Source organism: Capsicum annuum, chromosome 3 (genome assembly GCF_002878395.1).
Source record: "Capsicum annuum cultivar UCD-10X-F1 chromosome 3, UCD10Xv1.1, whole genome shotgun sequence".
Lineage (NCBI taxonomy): Eukaryota > Viridiplantae > Streptophyta > Magnoliopsida > Solanales > Solanaceae > Capsicum > Capsicum annuum.
The window spans coordinates 108,339,875-108,352,027 of NC_061113.1; positions in this window are offsets into that span (position 1 = coordinate 108,339,875).

Consider the following 12,153-nt stretch of genomic DNA (forward strand, 5'->3'; position numbering starts at 1 on the left):
ACATCTAGGACGCATAATATCAATAAGAATCTCACATCTAGGAGATACAATATAACACTAATCCATAAATCATAACTATGTGATATGTCACCTCTATAATAAAAATATCACATCCATGAGAAATATTATCTCTATAGGCTAAATATCACATCTATAAGGAATATCATCTCTATAAGCCAAATACCTATATATGACTATATTATGGCCAAGAGCCATTAATCATTCTCTAGGAAAAATACCATTATTATTTACCAAGTCACAAAGTAACCTTACACTAAAAGCTTACTAGAATCAACTATATTTAACATCTTTAAATAGGTCCACATGGGCTAACACAAGTCTTATCCTAGGTGGGCCAGAAGAATCCCTTCTAATCCTCGAATTCCATGTTTAGAAAATTTATACCTCTAACTAGCCTTAGGTATCTAAATTCACTTCTTGAGGGTACAAAAGTCATAATCAACTTTAATAGAGGAAACCCTCACCCCTAGAAATATGAACAGTTAATTCAATTTCATCTAAATTATGGTTTGAAGATCACTAGAATGGTAAATATAAGGTTAATCATACTAACCATGCTTCTAATGCTTAAACCACATCCCAAACCTATCATATATCATGTTTGTACTATGAATTAGTTCAATCTAAGGAGAAGGCAATAGGATTCTAAATGTGTAATAAGCATTTCACATTATGGGTCAAAACCCTCATGTAATCCCCAAACTTCAATAATCAAAACTAAGTCACTTTACCCATAATAAATCTTAACATTCAAATCCACATGAAATATATATAATGCATCATCTTACAAAGAAGAGTATGCATAAGCCTACCTTAAATTTGAACTGAAAATATTTTGTAACACTCTAGATTTTGGCCTTGGAAAATTCCTGAGTTTTTAAACTTATTACCCTGACTACGACTTACCTTATGAGTCATAAGGTTACTATACAGGCCATATAACCCCAATTGTAGGGTGATAAGTGAGGTTTTCAAAGGTGGCTGTTCTGAGTACGACTAGACTCAACGAGTCGTCAATACTCTAAATAAGTTGTATAGTACTTCTCAGAGTAAAACCAATAAAGGTGCCTGATATTTTTTCCTTGACCATGTATATGACCCTACATGTCATAGTAACACCTCATAAGTTGTAGTGTGTGACTCATAGGGTCAACACTGAGGGGTCCTTGATCTACTGCTCTGATTACAAGTTTTGAAGATAAATTATATCTAGATGTCATAAGTTGTAAGGTGGCCCTTAAAGATTGGGTGACTTTTTTCTACCCTTTTAAGTAAGGTCATTCTTTTCATTCCATTCTTCCCCACTTAGAAACCATGTCTATAAAATACCCAAACAGGGTTATGTTCATCACTTTAATAATCAAATACACTCTCTCAATCTCTCTCAAATCCATAAGTCAAGAACACCTAGGGTTTCCAAGGAATTGGCAATTAGAGCAACAAAGGGTTGATTTCTCTTCATAATTCTAGATATCTCAGGCATGTATCTCTTCCCCTTAAACTTGTTTTACTTAAAGCATGAGTTTAAATAGTTGTTCATATGAATTTGAATGTGGGTTTTGATATGGTTGAGGGTTTTGGAATGAATATTATTTGAATTGAATTGCCATGTTTTATATGCATTGTTCATGCTTTATCAATGGTTTTTAAACTAATTGGTGTCATATGTATGAGAATTGGAAATAGGGGGTCGAGCTATTTCCCTAATTGATGATTTTGGTTTGGAATTTTGTTTTGTAAATTGTGTTCCCTCAACCAACTCGTGTAATTAATTGTGAATATAATTGGTCACATGGTATGACTTACCCACCTATATTATTGCATTGCATCAAAGGTTATATGGATGAAAAATAGTTTTGAAGGCTTTGTTGGCCATATTTTGATTTTAATTTAGAAGATCGAGGGTTGAGGTATTTTCCCAAGTATATTTAATGACTAATAGGGGTCGAGGCATTCCCCAACTTGATTTAATGAACAAAGGGGTTTCCCCCAGTTAATGGAATTGTGATGGCATACATATAAGCTTGCAAACGTAAGGGTATGACTATAACTATGGTGTGCCTTAGTGGTCAATTTCCCTGGTTAAATGGATGGGTTATGTGAAACTTTTTTTGATTATGTTTAATGAGAGTCATGTAGATAAGCCATGAAGGTAGAGGTCCCAAAGGACCGATACTGGAAACTCATATTTGCCAGCATGAGGGTGGTCTTAATGATTGTGTACATGGTTCACACTATTGATATTTACTTTTATCCTAGATTAATGTGGGGTCGGGCCATTCTCTGGTCTTCTTTAATACCTATGGTTTATCAACTAACATGCACTGGGGCCTTTTCGGCAGAGGGTTAAACCTTATAGGCCATGGGTACCTTTTTATGATGGTTAAGCTATATAGTTTGTGCTAATGTTTTAATTTTATACTAATCTTTGTTTCCTATCCCATCATATGTATATATATATATGTGTGTGTGTGTGTATGCATGTATGTGAATATGTATATTGAGTTCGGACTAGATTTTGAATTGACATTATTTTATCCTCAACCTGAGTTTTATGCTAGCGCTCACCCCGCTAACCATCTTCGAATGTTGTATCCCTACGTGATACAGGAGTTAGAGACACTACAACTTTTCCTGCATAGTCATAGGATTTCTGGGTTATATCAATAGTTGTCTTTAAAGTAGTGAGCATTCATTCTCTGAAAGGACTATCATTTTAAAGCCCTGTTTTATTTATGTATTAAACTACTTCTACTAGACTTTTTTTGCTATCATCGAGAGCATATGCAGAATTAGAATAGTTTTGGTCTTTTTAGAGGCTTTATGGACTATTGTGGTTTAGAAAGTTGTTGAAATTATAAAAAATTTTGTTGAGTTTCCTATCTTGCTATATGTTCGGAGCTCATCTTATATTGTTATATGTTTGAAATTCATCTATTATTAGTTGTATTATGTTCTGTTTCAATATGAAAATTGAATGGTCTCCGATCTTTGACAAACTATAGATACCTATCATGTCTGGGCTCTTTTTTGAGTTGTGACAAGTTGGTATCAATACCAGGTTCATGGTTAATTAGGTGTCCACAAAGTCGTGTCGAGTAGAGTCTCTTTTATAGGTGTGTAGTGCATCAAACTTATAAGGGATAGGCTATAAGGCATTTAGGAATATTTCCCTTTCTTGTGTTCTACTTTCAGGATGAAGAGTCTACAAAATTGAAATCTCTTCTAGTTCTATTTATTTGTATTTTAGATCATACCTCCCCGAAGATCTAATTCTCATGGAAACTCCTCTGTCCCACCTGAGGACAACATGGATAATGCTCATCCTGCTAATGGGGTGCAAAATCGGTCTGGGGTCCCTACTTCTGATTTCCCCCATAGAGTTCCACTGGTCCCTACTAGTCCTCCCCAAGCTCCTTGGACTGATGGTACTTCTGCCCCGATGCCTCAGGGTGATGTGTCTAATGTTGAGTTTCGCCAGTCGATTTATTTGCTTACTTACTTGGTGCCCTCCCAGTTACGCCAATCTAAGTGTGTTTCTCTTATCACTCCTTCTTTTGAGGCCATAAGGTTTGGTTAGTTCATGAGGTTTAATCCTTTAACTTTCAGTGGTTCCAAGGTTGAGGAGGATCCTCAAGGGTTCATAGATGAGATGGAAAAGATTTTCCGAGTGATGTATTCTTCTGAATTTAAGGGCATGGAGTTCACCACATATTAGTTGTAGGATGTGGCACATTAGTGGTATGAAGAGTGAGATAAGTTGAGAGAAGATGAAGCTGAGCCAGCTATGTGGGATGACTTCTCTAGTGCTTTTCTTGATCGCTTCTTTCCTCCGGAGCTGACAGAAGCGAAGGATGAGGAGTTTGGGAATTTAAACCAAATCAGAATGACTATTAAGAAGTATGCCTTGAAGTTTTATCAGTTGTCTCACTATGCTCCGGAGTTGGTGGCATCTATGAGGTCTAAGATGAGGAAGTTTGCTTCGGGCTTGTCTTGGGACTTGGCATTAGAGTATAAGATTGCCTTGCTGAATAATGGCATGGATATGTATAGGCCCATGGTGTTTATGTAGTAGGTTGAGGATAAAAAGAAGAAACTAAGAAAAATAAGGGAAAGGCAAAGTAAGAAATTCAGGTATTCTGAGCAGGATGGAGGCTAGTGGAATAGTGGTAGAGATGGCAGGCAGTTGTATAAAAAAATGGGAAAAATCTGGTTCTTATTCTATGGCTAGTGCTCTATATCCTAAGTGTTCTGGTGATCGTCATTTGTAGAGAAACAGTGGGTTTAAGGCACAAGGTGCCTAATATTTGGCTAGTGGGGCCCAATCAACTCCATCATATCCTCCTTGCAGATTTTATGGACATTTGAACCATGGTTTTTATGATGAGGGCGAAATAAGTGCTTCAGATGTGGCCAGCCTGTCCATATTCAAAGGAACTGTCTTGTAGATGTTAACACTATAGGAGCTACTAACATTTCAATTGCTACGTCTTTAACTCCAGCACCGAAGGGTGCTACTTTTGGCATTGGCACTGGTCGGAATCGTCTGACTGTTCTTTCCACCCATCAAGAATCTGAGGCTTCTCCTGATGTTGTCACTATACGTTACAACTCTTCTTGCATGACATTTATTGCTTACTTTACCTAGGGCCTACTCTTTCTTATGTGACCCATTATGATACTATTCATTTCGATTTTGGTACCGAAAATCACATCGATGTCAAAATATTCAAACTCTATCATATCTATTAATGTCTCCCTTCCACGAATAGATACCACACAACCCCTATAGACTCTTCTAACCACAATACCCATTATAATAGACACAAAAAAGGGATCTAGAATACACTCAGGACCAAAACCAAAATGAATAGCCACTAGGGGTCACATAAAAAAAGGTAAACCCCGAATCAAATAGATAATACAAATCATAGGAAAAGAGTGGTAACGTACCATTAACAACATCTGGAGATGCGTCAAACTCCTGGGGAGTGACAAGAGCATAAAGATGATTCCGACTAGTGTCGGAGCTAGAAGTAGCACCCTTTGGTTCAAAAGCTAAAGATGTGGAAACCAGAATGTTATTAGCCCCAGTAGCAACCCTGATTGATGGACAATACCGCCTTAGGTGGCCCAACTAACAACACTTAAAGAACTTATTCCTCGCTCATTACAAAATCCATGATGCACCTGCCCATAGAAATAGAAAAGGGGATAAGATGGGGCTTATTGAGCTCTACTAGCCTGAGACTCAGCACCCCGTGACCTAAATCTACTATTGCTCTAAAAATGATGGTCACCGAATGACTTAGGCTATGGAGCACTAGCTGTAGAATAAGAACAAAAATTGCCCCACTTCTTCTTAGACCATTTCTAGCATCTCTACCACTCTTCTGCTAACCTCTACCCTCATCCAAATGCCGAAACTTCTTACTCTGCCTCTCCTCATGTTCTGATCGCTTCTTTTTTTCCTCCACTATCTGTTGCATATATACCACAAGTCGAGATATATCCATATCCTAGATTAACAAGGCAACCTTGATTTCATAAATAAGATCGCAGGATAAACCAGAAACAAATTTCCTCATTCTAGCTCTCATGGAAGATAGTAGATCAGGAGCATAATGGGATAACTGGTGAACTTCAGGACATACTTATTCACAACTATCCTGCCTAGCCTTAAACTCAAAAACTCCTAGTTCTTTGCTTCCCTCAGCTCCTAAGCAAAGAAATATTCCAGAAAAGAACACAGGAACTCGTCCTATTGTGCCAACTCCGCATCATACCCCTAGACTGATCTCATTCCTCATACCACTGATATACCACATCCTTCTATTGATAAGTAGATAACCCCACACCCTCCACATCAGTAGCATGCATCACATAAAAAATCTTCTCCATCTCATCTATGAATCTTTGAGGATCTTCTTTAACCTTAGAGCCAGTAAAAGTTGGAGAATTGAGCCTTATAAGTAGTATGACTCGAGCAACCTCAGAAGAACTGACAACAGTACCAACAGGACCCAAATGATGTGACTGAGATATCACCAATTGGGTTAACAGATACATAAATCGATGGAACTCAGCATTACAAATGTCTTCCTAGGGTAATGGGGCATGATCATCATTAACCTGAGTGGCCCGAGTAGGACTAGTAGGGACCGGTAGAAATCCGTGAGGGTACTCAGGAGTTGGACCCCGAGATTGGGTCTGAACTCCATAAGTAGAACGAGATCCGTCGACATTGTCCTCAGACGAGATAGAAGAGTTTCTACATGCATCAGATCTTCTTGGAGGCATAATCTAAAATGCAAACAAATAGGGATTAGAGGAGATTCAAGACCTTAGACTCTATAGCCCGAAAAAACAAGAAAGAAAAACATTCTTAAATGTCTCGTAGCCTCTCCCATATAAGTGTGGTGCGCTATACACCCATAAAAGAGACTCTGCTTGACACGGCTTTGTGGATACCCAATGACACCAAACCTAGGCTCAGATACCACTTTTCTCATGACCCGAACCAGGGCCTGGCTTTGATGGGTAACTTAAGTCCCCACCGAGGACCGGAGACCACCCCTTTTACCTAACCAAACTGGATACAACACTAGCAACGGCTGAATTCCAAACATATAACAAGACAACATGCTTAACAACTTAAATGATATTTAAGGTTTGTTAATAACCAACACTGAAAATCAATAACTAATAACCAATAACAAACAGCCAATACCAAAGTCCACAGTAATATCCACAAAGCCTATACTAAATAAAAAACAATCCAAGTTGGGACATGCCTCAGGCCCTCAGAATGACAATAACAATGTTAATGTGAACTCTTTAATTCTAGTTTATGAAAAGGAAACAAACGGAATGATCAAGTCTTACAAATAATGAAGTCTCACCACTCCACCATAGTGACTTACAAACAAAACCGACCCACCTACACTATGAAAAAAAACTAGGATTGCCTTAGGACCCGGTATTGCATAGGGATACAGTGTCTGAAGATGGTTAGTGGGTTGAGCATTAACATGTAACTAAGGGATAATGATAAAGTAATGAAAGTTTATTAATCAATTTCAACTATATGTACATGTTCATATACATGTATGCATACATATATACTTATATAAGATGTTGGGATAGAGAAAAAGGTTTATCATGTACTTCAAAACTTTAACCTGGATTGTGTAACTTAACCATCATGTACTAGTACCTATGGTCTATATCGTCCCCATCTCTCACCCTCTGTTTGGTCCCCAGTGTATGTAGCTACACGAACCGCAGAATAATCTCATATATATGCATGGGGGACTCAAACCTCCCAATCAAATACTAAGGTAACTTCAGCACCCGATCATGAAATGTAATACGGGGGACTCAAACCTCCCAAATCATATAGTAAGGTGGACTCAAACCACCCAATCATAAGCAAGGGTACTCGAACCCTAAGATATTTAGACCCTTCGTGCTAGCAAATGCAATTTCTAGTTTTGGTCCCCCGGGACAACCACTTTTACGACCCAACTGCACAACCCTCTTTTAAGACCCATTAAAATATATATCACACATTCTCACTCATTGAACCATGATAAACATTCAATCATACATTATTGGTATTGTCATACCAACTACACTTACAAGGTATCATCAATATGCCAAATCAATTCCATTAACTTGGGAAAATAACTCCTTTTTGATCATTAATAAAGGTGGAGGATACGGGCTCCCTTTGTTCATTAACTCAAACCATCATGCTTCAATAACCTCTTTATATCATGAAATTGTTCTGAAAATAGTTCAATGCAATTTTTACTTGTACTCAAAACCTATTACACAAAGTTGGGTTGGGGTTGTTACCAATTCAATTGTCAATATTCACAAAATTTGAGGAAATTACAATCCCTTGGTTTATTCACCATACCCATGCATCAAATTGATTTCAAAACCACCATTTAAAATATGAACAATGCATATATAAACATAAAATATCACATAAACAACAATCATTCAAAACCCTCAACCTATGTTCCAAAACCACCATAAAAGCCACATGGATAACTATTTAAAACATATGTTTTTATAAAGTAATAGTTGGGGAAGAGTAATATCCCTGAAATATCAAGAGTTATGGAGAGAATTTACCCTTGGGAGCTCAAATTGATCAACTTCTTAGAAATCCTAAGTATCTTGCTTGAGAGAATTTAGAGAGTTTGAGAGTATTTTGATTGTGAATAGTATGTTAATGTAGTTCGAAAGAGGGTTTTAAGTTGTTGAGGCTCAGTGGGATAGGAGGGAAATTACTAGGATGCCCTTATTTAAAAGACAAAAAATCAACGTCCAATCTCTACGGGAGACCTCATGACTCATAGGGTCACCCTGCGAGTCATTTAGTCCAGTCGTAGTCTGGACAGTGTCCAGGGTCATCCCATACTAGTTTGGTTATGAGTCGAACTATATGACTCATATCTATTCCTTATAACTCATAACATGCTAGTTGCAGTCACAACAAAAAATTAGGAAAGTACACTAGTTCCCCTACGATTGGAACACTATTACTCGTTATGAGTCTTGATGACTCATAACCCGTAGTTATAGTCATAACAGAAACTCCAGGCCAACATAATGGCCAGGCTATAATTGGGTCCTTAAGACCCATAATGAGCCATGATGACTCATAGAGAGGGTCGGCATTTTACAGTAAGTCTAGAAATGTGGAAATATTCAAGGCCCAAAATTTGGGGTATTATATCCCCCCCCCACATTTAGGATCATTCATCCCCGAATGATGAGACAAAGCACCCCTTAGCATGATTTGACACGAAATACAGCTACACTTACCTTTAACAAAGATAAAAACAAAGATGTCGGTGAAATTACAACTCCCTTTAACAAAGACAGAAAACAAATATGGTAAGATTAACATATACCTTAAGCACAAGTATCTAGAACGGGTAACAAGAATGGGTATTTGGCCTTTATTTCCTCTTCGGCTTCCCAAATAGCTTCTTTAAGCTTTTAGTTCTTCTATAGAACCTTTACCAAAGCCACATCCTTCATTCACAACCAGCAAACTTGTCGATCCAAGATCTCAACTAGGACCTCCTCATATGACAAAGAGAATGAAACACCAAAACCATCCATAGGAACCACAGGGAAGGGTCACCCATACACTTTTTTAACATCGATACATGAAAAATTGGGTGAACAAAACCAAAAAGGAGAGGTAACTCTAACTAATAATCTAATTACCCACTCTCTTCAAAATTAAATAAGGGCCCACATATCGAGGACTGAGCTTCTTCTTCTTTCTAAACTGCATCACACCCTTCATGGGAGACACCTTCAAGAATACCCAATCACAAACTTCAAACATCAACTCCCTCTACCCCACGTACACATAGGACTTTTGGAAACTTTGTGCGGTCTTAAGCCTATCCCAAATCACCTTCACCTTTTCCATAGCTTGATGAACTAAATTGAGTCTGAACAACCCACCTCGCCAACCTCGAACTACCCAATAGGAGAACTATATCTCCCACCATACAAAGCCTCAAACAGAGCCATCCCAATACTTCCATAATAGCTATTATTATATGCAAACTCTATGAAGGGAAAATGATCAACCTAACTACCACCAAAATCAAGCACACAAGACCTTAGCATAGCATCCAAAGTCTGAATGGTCTTCTCCTCTTATCCATCCATCTGCGGGTGGAAAAAGGTGCTAAGGTTCACCTTAGTTCCCAAACCTCTCCAGAAAGAATGCCAAAAATGCAAGGAGAAATGAGTACCTTGATCAGATATATTTAAAACTGGAGCACCACGCAACTTCATGATTCCTAAATGTACAACCTTGCATAATCCTAAGTAGAGTAATTAATCCTCACAAGGAAGAAATGAGCAGACTTAGTCATCCTATCCATGATGACCCAAATCAAATCAAACTGATGGCAGGACCGCAGAAAACTAATAACAAAATCTATATTGATCACTTCTCACTTTCATTCGGGCAACTCAATCTCTTGAGGAAACCCACTAGGTCTCAAGTGCTCCACCTTTGCTTGTTGACAAATTATATACTTGACCAGAAAATTCAGCACATCTCACTTCAGGTTATTCCAACAATCGATCTTCTTTAAATCATAGTACATTCTCGTTGAACCAGGATGAATAGTGTACCTCGATTCAAGATCCTTAGCCATGATTCTCTCTCGTAGCCCATCAACATCAAGAACACATAACCTACCATGGTACCTCAAGATACCATCATCACCATTCTCAAAAACCATTACTTTCTGCTAGCCCACATCACCCTTAATTCGCATTAAGGTAGGGTCCAAAACCTTCTTCTCTTTTACCTCAACACAAAGAGATGACTTCACCACCTCTTTCACTATCACACATCCCTTCTCAAAGTCTAAGAGACGACTCCAAGGTTTGCCAACTAATGAATATCCTTCACCAACTCTTTCTTTTCCTTCTCTAGATAAGATAAACTTCGCATTGATAACTTTCTAAGAGAATCAGCAACCACGTTAGCTTTACCTAGATGATAGCAAGGACTCATATTATAGTTCTTGAGTAACTCAAGCTATCTCCTCTGCCTGAGATTCAACTTCTTCTGGATAAACACATATTGCAAGCTCATATGATCTGAATAGATATCAACATGAACCCTATATAAATGAGGATTCCAGACCTTCAAAGCAAAGACCATAACCAATAACACTAAATCATGAGTTGTATAGTTCTTTTAAGGTACCTTTATCTGCCTAGAAGCATATGCAACCAAATTACCATGCTACATCATCACACAAATTAGTAACATGGGACACATCACAATAAATCACAAGGCCATTAGTACCCTCGGGTTGAATTAAAATAGGAGTCGATGTCAACTTATCCTTTAACTTCTCAAAACTACCCTTACAAGCATCAGGCCATAGAAACTTTAACTTTATCTGATTCAACTTAGTCAATGGGTGGCAATAGAAGAGAAACTTTCCACAAACATCCTATAATAATTGGCTAAACCCAAGAAGCTCCGAATGTCGGTTTGATTCATGGGTCTAGGCTACTTCTTAATTGCCTCAGTTTTTTGTAGATCCACCATGATACCCTAACTAGATAGCACATGGCCCAAATCGGTCACAGCATTCAACCAGAACTCACATTTAGAGAATTTAGCATACAATCAGTGATCCTTAAGGGTCTGCAGAACTACACAAAGATGATTAATATGGTTTATCTTACTCTTAGAATAAACTAGGATGTCATCAACAAACACGACAATAAATAAGTCCTAAAACTGATGGAATACCCAGTTCATAAGATCCATAAATATCGTCAGGGCATTAGTCAAATCAAAGGACATCACCAAGAACTCAAAATGACCATATTGAGTTTGGAAATAAGTCTTAGGAATATTCACCTCTCTAATCTTGAAATGATGGTAACTCAATCGAAGGTTAATCTTAGAAAAGCAATTTACACGCTGAAGCTGATCAAATAGGTCATCAATCCTAGAAAGAGGATACTTTTCTTCACTATCACCTTATTCAACTAGCGATAATTTATATATATCCAAAGGGACCGATCCTTCTTATGCAAGAAGAGCACATAAGCACCCCACGTGGAATATACTGGGACAAATAAAACCCTTATCCAGAAGGTCTTTCAACTACTCCTTAAGTTCTTTCAAATCAGCAGGAGACATTTTATTAGGAGGGATAGAGATAGGATGAGTTTTTGGAGATAAATCAATCCAAAAATCAATCTTCCTATTGGGAAGAACACTAAAAGATCATTAGGGAACACTTTGGGAAACTTATATACCATCGGGATAGATTGCAATGAGGGAACCTCACAACTAGAATCTTTAACATAAACTAAATGGTATAGACATCCCTTAGAGATCAACCTCTAGGACCTAAGAAACAAAATAAATCTTTTTTTAAGCACTAGGGAACTACCTTCCCACTCAATCACTAGTTCATTTAGGAAATGGAAACTGACCCTTTAGGTTGTACAATCAAGAGATGCATAGAACAAGTGCAACCAATCTATCCCCAAAATCATATCAAAGTCTAATATGTCAAACTTTGTCAGATCCACTATCTACCATAGATG